Here is a 12,775-nt window from a genome sequence, read left to right on the forward strand (position 1 = left end):
GATAGAAGAGAGTAATTTATTATAATCTCATTAGTCAGGTTTAAGAATGCCAATTTCTGACACCCCTGCCAACACTGGATTTTTTATTAACTTTGGACAGTGTGCCTGGCACGTAATAGATACTAATATATGTCTAATTAATTAGTTATTACTCATTTGTGTTTCTTTATTTGTTTATTACCTGAATGTACCCAGTTTTCTGTTTCTGTTTTGCTTACTGGTTTCTAAGAGTTCCCTGTATATCTTTGTTTTTCAGATATAATGCATTTATTTTTCTCTATTTGCTCTGGTCGTAGTGTTTTTTTGGCTGTGTAGACATTTTCATGTGACCGATATAAAACACTTCTTTTTCTGGGCTTCATTATTCAGTTATTTCTTTTTTTAGCAATGACATCTCTAATCTTTGGAGTTTATTTGAGAGTATAAAAGAAATCCAATTTATTTTTCTTCTAAGTTTGGTCAATAGTATTATTGGCTAAATATCTCTTTTCCTTACTGATTTAGAATACCACCTTTACTGAGCACTGCATTTCCAGTTTGCTTAGCTGTGTTTCTGGACTCTCTGATTTGTCCCAATAAGCTCTTTGTTACACTGGTGATCTTTAGTTTCTGTGGCTTTTTGAATATCAAACTATATGGTTGGGAATATCTTCCTGCCTCTTATTGCTTGTCATTTTCAAAAGTGTCTTAGATGGTTTCAAACATTTAAAGCTCTAGATTGGCTTTAGAATCCTTTTGATAAGTTTCCTCAAGAAAAAAATACTACTAGGATTTTAACTGGGATTGGGATTGTGTTCAATATAAATGGAACTTGGAAAACTCGGTATCTTTAAAATATTGAATCTCTCCATCCAGGATGATGTCTCTGTGTAGCCTTCTTAAAATTTCCCTGAACTTAATTTTACAGTTCTTTTTTCATACAGGTTTTGCATAGTTTTGTGAAATTTATTCCTAGGTTTACCTATTTATTCAGCAATATTCATTGAGAACTTCTTATATCCTGGGCATTGTTCTAGGCTCTTCAGACAAAGCAGTGAGCAAAACAAAGTGCCTGATCTTGGGAAGCCCATATTCTAGAGAGCAGAAAAAGTCAATAAACAAAAACAATGGTAAATTTCAGGTGGTCATAAGTGCCATGAGCACAAAAGCAGGTGAGGAAACAGTGAGTGGTAGAGTGTGGGAGCTACGGCCTTTAAGGTGGCCAGTGAGTCCTCTCTGCTACAGTGATTTATGTAGAGGCCCAAAGAAAGTAAGTGACTGAGTCAGGCAGGGGTCTTGGGGAAGAACGTTTCAGGCAGAGGGAATAGAAAGCACAAAGGCCCTGAGGCTAGAGTGTGTCTGCCATGCAGGAGGAACAGCACGGGGGCCAGTGTTTCTCAAGCGGAGTGACTGGAAATAAAGAATGGAAATATTGGGGTCAGAGAGGGGGCCAGAAGGGAAATCCTTTAGAGCCTGATAGGCTGAGAGGAGGACTTAAGATTTTACCCTAAATAAGGTGGGAGCCATTGGAGGGCTTTGAGCAGAGGAATAATGTGATTTGGCCCATATTTTAGGTCATGAAGAATAGCTGCTGTGTGGGCAATAGCTGGGGCACAAGAGTGGAGGACTTGATCCCCTTTTACAGTTAGGAGATCAGTTAGGCTGCTACTGAGATAGTCTGTGTGAGAGCTGATGGTGGCTTGGACCAAGGTGGTATCAATAGTGGTAGAAAGGAATAATCAGAATCTAGATATATGTTTAAGATAAAGCCGATAGATATGATGGTGGGAGAAAGAGATAGGGTCATTAACTGAGATAAGGGAGACTGCAGAAGAAACAGGCATGGGAGTGGAGGAGTTGTAGTGGGTTGTAACTGAGCAGGGCCCTGTGGGGTCTTCCTGGGGCAGACCCCTTCCCCATATCCTCTGCTTCAGCTCCTCTCTGAAGCATCCAGATAATAGTATGCAATGCACATTATTGAGTTGTTTTACAGATGCTAAAACCACCACTAAATGGAAGAAATTAACTACGTGACCATGAGACGTAGCCCCCAGACCTACCAGCACCTAAGGATCGATAATGTTAACTCCTGTGACACTGCCCTGTTACCTCACCATTAACCAATTAGAGAACTGTGCATGAGCTGATCACATATCCAGGGACTCCCCTCCCTCACCTGGCCTCTAAAACACTTTCCTGAAACTCATGGAGGAGTTTGGGCTTTTTCAACACTAGCTGTCCTGGACTCCTTGTACGGCATTCTAGAATAAATGCTGCACTTTACCACAACCCAGTGTCAATTGATTGGCTTTACTGCATGTGGGTGAGTGGACCCAAGTTTGGTTCAGTATCAGGGTGAATTTTGTTTTGGATATGGTTAGTTTGAGATGCCTCTTAAGTATCCACGGGCATGTTGAGTAGGTAACTGGATATAAAAGGGTAAAGAAAGAGGTGAAGTGTTTTCTGTTTTAATAGCTATTGGGTACAGGGTTGTATTTTCTAACTGGTTATTGCTAACATATAGACATAATAGTTAGCTTTTGCTGTGTAATAAAAGACCACCACACTTTAGTGGCATGCAGCAGTAATTACTAATTTCATGTCTCTGAGCTTCAGCTTGGTTTAACTGAACTGCTGTGCTGATCTTGCCCAGGCTCACTTATATATCTGCAGGTTTGCAGTAGTTGGTTAATCTAGGTTGGGCCTGAATGGAGCATTTTAGCTCTCCCACATACCTGAGACCAGTAGGATAATCCAGAAATATTCTTCTTACAGTAGCAAAGGAAGTGTAAGAGTAAGTCCAATGCTTAGATTCATCTCAAGCCTCTGCTTGCCTCACTTCTGCCTACATACCACTGCCAAAGAAAGCCGTAGGGCTGATCAATGAGTAAAACAGGTCACCTTGCCCACAGTGAAAGGACATCCAGCAGTCACATGGGAAAGAACATGGATATGGGGAGGAGTGAGGAACTAGGGCCAAATGATGCAATCCAACACAATAGAAAAGTTATTAATATTTGCGTCTTTATCTTGTACCCACCAGCTAACTACTGAAACTGCTTATTCTAATGATTTTCGGTTGATTCTCTCTTTTTTTTCCCTTGAGTAGATGTTTTCACCTGAAAATAATAATCCTCTAGTCCAGGGATCAGCAAATTTTTCTTAAATGTCCAGCTAGTAAATATTTCAGTCTTTGTAGGCCATATAGTCTCTGTCACAACTCCTCAATTCTGTTGCTATTGCAGGAAAGCAGCTATAGACATTATGTACATTAATGGGTGTGGCTTTGTCTCAATAAAACTTCATTTAAAAAAAAATAAGCTGCCAGACCAAGTTTGCTGCTCTAATCAGTTCCTGTAAAATACTATGTCTTATTTCTTTTTGTTGTTATTTCATAGCTAGAAATAAGGAAATTCAGTTGTGGTCAAAGCAAGCCATGTGGCCATTTTCTTCACTTTACAAGGAATGCTGTCAGTGTTTTCCATTTAAATGTTTGCTATTGATTTCATAACAGGGAGTAATTTTGAATGTCTAGTTTACTAAGTTTTTATTAGAAATAGTTGCTGAATTTTATCAAATGCCTTTTTAATTTCCTGTCAGGACCATGAGTTGTATCTTTTCACTAATACATGTGATAAATTGTTTTAATAGATTACCAAATGTTGAATCATCCTTACATTCCTGGAATAAGTTCTGTTTGGTCATACTACATTACCATTTTAATACGTTGCTGGATTCAATCTGCTATTCCTTTATCTTGAATTTTTTTATTTGTAATGCACACTGGAGGTCTTCCTAGGCTTAGGCATCCATTCAGACTCACAAAACTGTCCTAGGTTACACTCAGTACCTGTTTACTCCAAAGGGTAGAGGATGGGCATAACTTACAGGAGGGCAGCGTTAGTTGCTCCTCTTGGTGGGAGTGGTCCTCACAGTCACCCAGGAGCCATTCCTATAACCCGCCAGATGAGATGGCTCAGGTGTGAAGAATGAAGACTTCCATTGGGAGGGGGGAGGATGGTCGTGGCTTAAAGGCCTATGTCCGTAGAAGCAAATGTCTCTTGGAAGAGGTCCATAGGTGGGGCTTCCAAGTCCCCTGCATTCAGGGGAGCCCAAGGCTGTGGCGTCCCCATGAGGAATCTGTAGTTCACTTACCTTCCTCCCAGTCCAGACACCCTCTGCCAAGCAGGCCCACTTGATATTTTACCTTCATCTGGTTTTCAGAGACACAGAACTAAAAAATTAATGGAAAGGCCAAATTCTCTTTCAGAAGGGGAAGTGATTGTGTTAACACATTACATTCATGATCTACATCCATAGTGATTTCATTCTTAATTTTCCCTTTTTGTGGCTTTCTTTTTCAGGTTTTGGTCGGGGTTATGTTATCCTCATAAAGTGAGCTAAGAAGCCTTCCACCTTTCTCTATACTTTGGAGGAGTTTAATTAGTATGAACATTTTCGGTGTTCCCTCACTCCTTTATGGAAAGCAGGGGATTTTTTCCTATTTTCACAAACCCAGTGACAAAAGTGCCTAGGACACAGCAGTTAGAATTTCTGCTATCCTTTCCATGCTACCCAGAGAGAGAGGCCGAAGGCATTGTTCTGGGTTCCTGTCGTGATTTTAAGGGAAACTTTTACAATGTCTGGAGCTCTTGGTGTCCTGAAATGAAGGAGGGGGATGTCCTCAAATCCCTTGCAGTGGAAACTCACTTAGTGACACCAGCCTTGACCTTCAAGTGGAACAGTATGTTCACACAATGAAAAGCATCCACCATCTCCCGGGAGAAGCTTCAGCTAGCAGCTCATGCCATTGTTGCCTTTGCATATCCAGCTGCTGTCATGTCATATCCTCCAGGAATACCAGCCAGTGTGCTGTGCTGAAGGTTGCTGCAGCCACTGGGGCCAGTGCTATTGCTGGCTGCTCCGCTCCTGGAAACTTCAGCGACCAGATCCAGGCAGCCTTCTGGGAACCGTGACTACCGGTGGTTACTGACCCTAAGGCCAGCTACCCGCCTCTCACAGAGTCATCTTATGTTAACTCACCTCCCATTGTTCTGTGTAGCACAGATTTCCTCTGCACCTGTGAACAAGACCATCCTGCATAGCAGCCACGGGGCTCCCTCTGTGGGTCTGATATAGGGGATGCTGGCCGGGGAAGTTCTGCGCCTGCGCAGCTCCATCTCCCATGAGCCCCGGCGTGAGCTCTCCTTATACGCAGACGCTGAAGACACGGAGGAGACGAGCAGGCCGCCGCTGAAAGGCTGTGACCAAGGAGGAGCTTCAGGGTGAACGGACTGCTCCAGCTGCAGAACTTAACGACCTTACGGCTCCTCAGTCTGACTGGGCTGCAGGCAGGTGTCCTCTGCCCTAGTCAGCGGTTCTCACCTCAAGACTGAGCCAGCCCGCCTCAGAGGCCGGCCCTGCAGGCCAGGGGTAGGGACGTCCGACGAGTTTCCTTAAGCTGTTCTGTCATGGACTCTTCAACAGAAAATGCAGGTAAGGCTGACAGAAAATAAACCACTTCTTTAAGAAAAAAAAAAAAAAAAAAAGAATATTTACCTAATAATATTCTCATAGAACTTGTCCATAAAATCTGAATCTGATGACTTTTGGAGGTTAATGCTTTGGCATTTTCTGTTTTTTATCTTTTTAGTGCTCTCTTAGGTTTTTTACATCTTGATCTTTTTAATGTACATTTTCCTAGAAATTTATCCCAGATTTGTGCTAACAAAGTAGTGTTATTGTTCGTTTTACCCACATTTTCTCTTTGATAAAACGTAGAAGAAATTTGTGTATTTGATTATTTTCAGTCAAGTTGCACTTCTATTTATCAATACAGTGAATGATTTTTCTTACCGTTCTAATTTAGCAAAAATGCTAAATTTAGGTTAGTAATTATTGCCTTTATTAATTCCTTCTCCTTACTCAATTTATTTTATTGTTTGTCTTCTAGCTCCTTGAGTCATATGTTTGCTTTATTTTTTTAAACAAACAGTAGCTCCAATTATTGAGTACACTGTATGGCAGGCATAATGCTACATGTTTTATTTGCCTTGTCTCCATGAACACTTGTAACATCCCATAAGGCCTCTTAAGAAGTCTTTAGAGCAGAGTGGCTGTGAGTGCAGACTCGAGCTACAGTTGCTGCCGTTTATACCTTTGTGACCTTGTGCTTCTATTTCCTCATCTGTAAAATGGAATAATCATATTATCCACGTTATAGGCGATAAATAAAATCATACACATAAAAGCCCCTAGGACAGTGTCTGGCACATAATTTGCATCCTGGAAGTAGTTGACATTATTATTTAAAGATGGAGCATTAAAGCTTTATGAAGTTAAGTAACTTGTCCAGGATCACATTACTAGATAAGAAACCACTCTTTTGAACACATTCTGTGGAGCCTTGCATAGATTTTGGTATGTAGTTTGCTCATTCTCATTAATTTCTTAATGATCTGTCATTTCAGTTTCAGTTTCTTCCTTGATGAAGTTTCTATTGTTTTTCCTCTGTATGAAACCTTTTTGTTTCTTCCTATCTGCATGATCTTCATCCTTGAAACTCAGAAATTTCACCAGAATTTGTCTAATGTGGGTATTTTTTCTTATTCCTGACTAGCACATAGCTCGTTTGATCGTAAGATCATAATCTTTCTTCCAGTTAAAATCTTTTCTATTTTTTTTAATCTCTAACCTTTGTTTTTTCTTCTCTTAAAATTCCTATTGTACATATGTTGAAATGTCCTAACCTTTTTTTTTTCCTTCATGCTTTTGTTTTTCCCTTAAATTTCTTATCATTGTTTTTGCTTCTGATTTCTGGAGGAACTTTTGGATTGGGTCCTTTAAGTCCCAATTCATTTATCTCCAGAATCCAGTCTGTTGTTTAACTGTGTCTATTGAGGGCTTTTATTTCCCCCACCATTGGACATTTTAATTTAAAGTTTTCAATGTGCACTCCAAAAAGTATGTAATAAGCTCATGAAGTCCGTCTTGCACCATTTTTGTAAAAAATGATTAAAAATTCCACCAAAACTTTAATTGCTATTAAATTTCTTCTACCTTGGATGCAACCATCCAATTTCTCTTTCTCCAAAATCTGACACCTACTGCGAGACCCTAAATCAGTTTTTTGGTTCAGGCTACTTTCCCCCATACTTTACCTGTTTCTTTCCATCTTTGTTGATCGTTAATAAAGTATTTATTTTAGAACAATTTAAGATTTACAAAACAATCATGAATATAGCACAGGAAGTTCTCATATACCCCACATCTAATTTCCCCAACTATTAACATCTTACATTTGTTACACATGGTACATTTGTTACAACTGATGAACGAGCATTGATACATTATTATTAACGAAAGTCTATACCTTATTCAGATTTTCTTAGTTTTCACTTAATCTCCTCTTTCTGTTCCAGAATCTCATCCAGGACACCTCATTATGTTTAGTCATGTCTCTTTAGGCTCTTTTTGGCTATGACAGTCCTCACTTTTCTTGTTTTTGATGACCTTGACAGTTTCGAGGAGTACTTGTCAGGTATTTTGTAGAATGTCCCTCAAACTGAGATTTGTCTTATGTTTTTCTCATGATTACACTGGGGTTGTGTGTTTTGGGAGGAAGACCACGGAAGTAAAATGTTATTTTCATCACATTGTATCCATGATACATGCATCAGTGTGACTTAGCCCTGTTGATGGTGACTTGACCATCTGGCTGAGGTAGCGTTTGTCAGGTTTCTTACTGTAGGATTACTCTTTTTCCCTCTTTCCATACTGTGCTGTTTGGAAGGGAGTCACCATACATTGCCCACTCTTAAGGAGTGGGGAGGTATGTTCCATTTCCTTGAAGCTGAGTATCTACATAAGTTATTTGGATTCTTCTGCATGGGAGGTTTGTCTCCTTATTTATGTATCTCAGTATGACTCATGAATATTTACTTTACACTTTGGGTTATAATCCAATACTGCTTTATTTATTTTGTTGCTCAAATTCTTCCAGCTTTGGCCACTTGGGAGCTGTTTTAATTGTCTTCTGTGTCCCTTTTGACCCCATCAATGTGGCCTTTTTTTGTTTTTGTATTTTGAGTGCTGTATTACTTTCTGGTTCTATAAGATTTTCCAGGCTCATCTTGTCTATTTGCTTCCCCAGTCTTAGGATCAGCCATTTCTCCAAAGAGTACTGATTCCTTTTACTGGGAAGTGGAATTAGAAAGTAAGATGGAAGCTAGATGTGCTCAGTGCTACTGGGCTTTTTTCCAGGTGTGCAATTATATTTTCTATTTTTAAGAATTGTTGCATATTGTTTCCTTTCCCTAACAGCCTTCTGTGAGAATAAGAATTATAAAAAAAAACATATACACAGGAAACATGAGGGAGAAGAACTCTGTTATTAAGTGCTTTTACACTCAGGATGATTTGCTCTGAATGTTCCATTTAAACCACTGAGCATTTTTATTTATCTGGTAATTTTTTGCTCTGTTGATGCATATGGATGGCTTTTCAGAAAGATAATCAGGATTGGTAGCTGAGATGGGTCCCAGCAGAGACTTTGTAAGCCAATGTAATTTTTCTGTCCTTAACAAAAACAGAAGACAAACAGATGTATACTTTTTTCTTTAGCAGTTTAGAGATTGAATAGTTTGTCCAGGACAGGGATGGTACTGTAAGCAGGGCTGAGAGCTGCTTGGGTGGGGTTTCACCTTAGCTCAAGAGCAAAGTCTCCTTGTCTTGGAAGTTGGACATCAGCTGGCAGAGTCTCTCTCTAGGTGGCATCTTGCTCATCACTGACCTCACAGAGTCTTTTCTGAATACAAGCCCTGCCCTCTGCAGCCTCAAGGATGCAGATTATAAGCGAGGTGACTGGACTTCACTCCCCTTGTTCTCTAGCACCTGCCATAGGTACTTTAGGTAGAATACTCAAAAAAAGTTGAATTTCATCTCTGCTCACTGCTTTTTCTGTAGCCTGCTCTGTCTCTAGCTCCCGGACGGGGTTTCATGAATGGCGATCCCTTCAGTTACCCCCAGGGGAACTTCCTTTCATGGTGTGGTAGCTGATCAGCCCTCCCCTCACTCTGCTCCTCCCTGTGCCATTCCAAACTGAAACCTCATCAGATGACAAGGTTGGTGTACTAATTATTTACTGATGTGTGACAAATTGCTCCAAAAGTTAGCAGCTTAAAACAACACATTTATTCTCTCACAGTTTCTGTCTGTCAGGAATCCAGGCATGGCTTAGCTGGGTCTTCTACTTCCAGGTCTCTCACAAGGTTACAATCAAGTGTCAGCAAAGGCTTGTGTGGTCCCATCCAAAGACTCGGTTGTGGGAAGGATCTGCCTTGAAGCCGACATGGTTTGGGCAGGATTCAGTTCCTCAGGGGTTGTTGTACTGAAGATTTTTGTTCACCTCTTGCTTGAGGCTGCTCTCAGTTCTTGTTCCTTGGGTCTCTCCAGTATAGCAGCTGGCTTCACCCAAGTGGCCAATAGAGAGCTAGCAAAATGAAAGCACAATCTTTTACAACCTAATTACAGAAAAGACACCCCATCACTAGGTCCAGCTCCCACTCAAGGGTAAAAGTTTATACGAGAACATAAATAACGGGAGACAGGATCATTGGGGCCATCTTAGAAGTTGACCTACCACATGTAAGGATGAGACCCTACTCCCATCTCCAGTTGGGATACATAATTTTTCATCTGGTATGGTTGGATTTTTTCTGTAGGATGTTGGGAAAGAACACATGTAAGACAAGTGGGCTTAAGACACTGCCTTAGTCCTGGATACCATGAATTTGAGTTTGAAATTATGGAAGGAGCTTTAGGTGAAAGTGTTCAGTCAGTTGTTGCTCAATAATCATTCTTTTAGCACTTTCTATAAGCCAGCTCTTAAGTTAGATTTTCTATATATATTATCTCACTTTAAACCAGTTCTTTGAGGAAGGCATTACTACCCAGAATTTTTGAATGAAGAAATTGGCGTATAGAGAAGTGAGGTTACTTTCCAATGTCTGAGCATCCCAGTACCCTGAGCAGCTCCCTCCCCACCCCAGGATTGGCTGACTCATCCAGCTGCAGCCTCTGTCTCAAAGGGGACAGGGCTCTGTGTATCAGCACCTTAGGACTGTAGTAGAATTCACTTCCTACGCACCCTCTCAAGTCTGTTAACTCTATCTAGTTGGCCCCCAATGCAAACTGTTGGATTCTGTCTCCGTTTCCACCTCTCCATCCTGCTGCCTTGGATGGAATGCATCAAAATGACTGTCTCCTTGGTTCCTTACTGAGTCTCCTCATAATCATGGCAAGCCCTGCTCCTCCATGGCTAATGACAGGTCACAGGAACCCAGCCCAACTTAGAGGGCAGGTTTCTCACCACACATTCCCCAGCCCACTGGACTACGTAGACCTCCAGGGTCACTCAGCTAGTGAGAGGCAGAGCTAGGAGTCAACCCATGCTCTTTGTGTTATCTCATTCTGCCTCTCAGGTTGACCATTAAAGTGAATAGATAATTCAGACTCAACACTGTTTCTGTTGTTCTTTCCATAGTCTAGATAGTGTTAATTTGATTAAATAGGTAAAAATGGAATAGAGGAAATGAATAAAAGTTCTACATGGCCACAGTCACAATCGTGTGTGAGTGAAAGTCAAGATCAGGGTGGCAGGCACCATGCCTCAGAGCAATGGTGGGAAGAGGCAGCAGGACATGACACCCTGAGCATCCCAAGGGCTTATTTCACTGCTCCTTTTGGTGGAAAAAAAGGCATCATTTCTGGTTATATTTCTGTTGTCTCCAGAATGCCTGGGACACCAAGCCCACAAAACCATGTGCGTTAGTGTCTGCCTAAAAGAAGGAAAGAGTAATGTGTTTCCGCGTTAGTTTCAGGAAAAAAGATAAGCAAAGCAAAGAAGGAAACAGCCACTTTGCTGCTCATGATGCTGCGTCAGAGGCAGACTGGAGGATCCTGCAGAATGCCTCTAAAAGTTCTCAGTAACAGCAGGGGATCCCCATGGCCAGTGTTCATCACTTCAGTCATCCCAGTGGGGTTTCAGTTTGGCTCAAAGAGTGCAGCCTTTGCTGAGCAGAGTATCCTCTTAATTAAAAATGGTTACATGATTTTATGAAGTAGTGTTACTGATGGCCCTTTTAGATAAGGTATTGTATCATTCATTCTACCTCGTCCTCATTATCCTTCTAAGGAAGAGTTGGGGGTCTTGGTTAGGATCAGGGTCAGGATCAGAGTGTGGGTAGGCTCCTTTTATAGGCTTGTCCTCCTGGGAATGTTTGATTCAGGCGAATACCCCCTTTTTCTGGAAGCTTGCTCCTCTCGTGATCCCGGGGACAGCACAGTTCCTGACTTTCTTCCTGTCTCATGCACTACCTCTCAGTGTCCTTTGCTGGCTCCTGGCCCTCTCTCTAGCCTCTCCACACTCCAGCACTCAGTTCTGGGCTCTTGGCTCTTCTGTGCCATGACTTAGATGCTCTCCTTTAGTCCTGGCTTTACACCACCCACATGCTGGTCACTCTCAGTTGTATCTCCAGCACTGACAGCTGCAGTGAGCTACAAACTTGTGTTATAAGTGTACCATATTTAAAAAGGTCCAGATTTTGTTTCCCTGTGAATAGTCATATACCATTTCCCGTAATCCCTCAGCCATCAAGGTGTAGCAAGGTGACTGGAAAGAATTTTTATATCCTTCAATACAGTCGAATTCTATATATGAAGAGAAGATTCTCTTGCCCCCTCCCCATCTCTGCTTGCTAGGCTGTGATGCTTGCTGCCCCAGAGCAGGAGAAGAATGGACCAGGATGAATGAAAGTTGGAAGCCCGCCTCTTCTGGTACCAAGGGATTGTAGGGGAAAGAAGGTGGGGCAAAAGAGGCAGATACATGAGTGCTAATCTTCCCTCTCCGAACTTCTGCCCAGGCAGGGGGAGGTGTGTTATAGCTCTTAAGTGCAATGCTGTGAGTTTTTGTCCAGTTTACTTTGGAGGCTGAGAAAACATCACTCTTCTGACCCTTACGCCAGTCTGGGTGGTGGGGTACAGATGGTGGACAAACATATCAGAGTGAAATCAGTGGTGTGGCATGGTCAGGCAGAGATGGTGCTGGATGGTAGCTCTCTAAAGCTACCCTCAGTTCCCACGTAGTGAGGATGGGACTCAGAAATTCCCATGTGTTTCCAAAGTGTCCATGGACCACAGCTGAGTAGAGAGCTAGTAAACGTCCATAGGGCTATGATGTGCATTCAGGCCAGGAGCTGGGCGGAACATGTGGCAGGGGGTGTATAGGGCCAGCTGACAAAGAGGCTGAGTCATCCAGGGAGTCCCAGAGCCTTCACCAAGCTCTCACAAAGCCACTGGCTACCAGCTTCAGCAGGGTACACCAATGGGGCAAGCAGTGACCAGGGAAATGCAAACAGGGTGCACTGCGGTAGAGTCCAGACGAGGGAGAGGGACCAAAAGGTACAAAGACTCCTTCCAGGTACTGCTGGGAGTGCACCGTGGGCTCCTACCATCTTGAGGAAGAGAGGAGTGATGAGGTGGAAATCTGAGAGATTGAATCTATTTAAATTCTTCCCTCAGTTGAAGAATCCCAGACTAGGTTAACTCTAGTTCCCTTCCTCCACCTGCCCCCATCCCCTCATGGGTCAGGAATCATGAAGGAGATCTGAGAAGAGGCTGTGATTTCTTTGCATCGTTGAGTTACACTTAATGGAACCAAAAATTTCCTTAACTCATAAATCTGACTGTTAAAAGACATCTAACATGTATATTAGACTAATCCTAGCCCAGACTGAAT

The 12,775-nt window shown here is 42.0% G+C and overlaps 1 protein-coding gene across 1 annotated transcript in view; it reads left to right on the forward strand.

The window, feature by feature from the left end:
- The first annotated feature begins 5,337 nt into the window (after positions 1–5,337).
- LOC105082144 (F-box/LRR-repeat protein 21) overlaps positions 5,338–12,775 on the forward strand; it is a 33,788-nt gene continuing 26,350 nt past the window's right edge. Inside the window, exon 1 of the mRNA XM_010971649.3 lies at positions 5,338–5,475. The gene's annotated coding sequence lies outside the window, so the exon portion shown is untranslated. The remainder of the gene's footprint in view (positions 5,476–12,775) is intronic.

Source organism: Camelus bactrianus, chromosome 3 (genome assembly GCF_048773025.1).
Source record: "Camelus bactrianus isolate YW-2024 breed Bactrian camel chromosome 3, ASM4877302v1, whole genome shotgun sequence".
NCBI lineage: Eukaryota > Metazoa > Chordata > Mammalia > Artiodactyla > Camelidae > Camelus > Camelus bactrianus.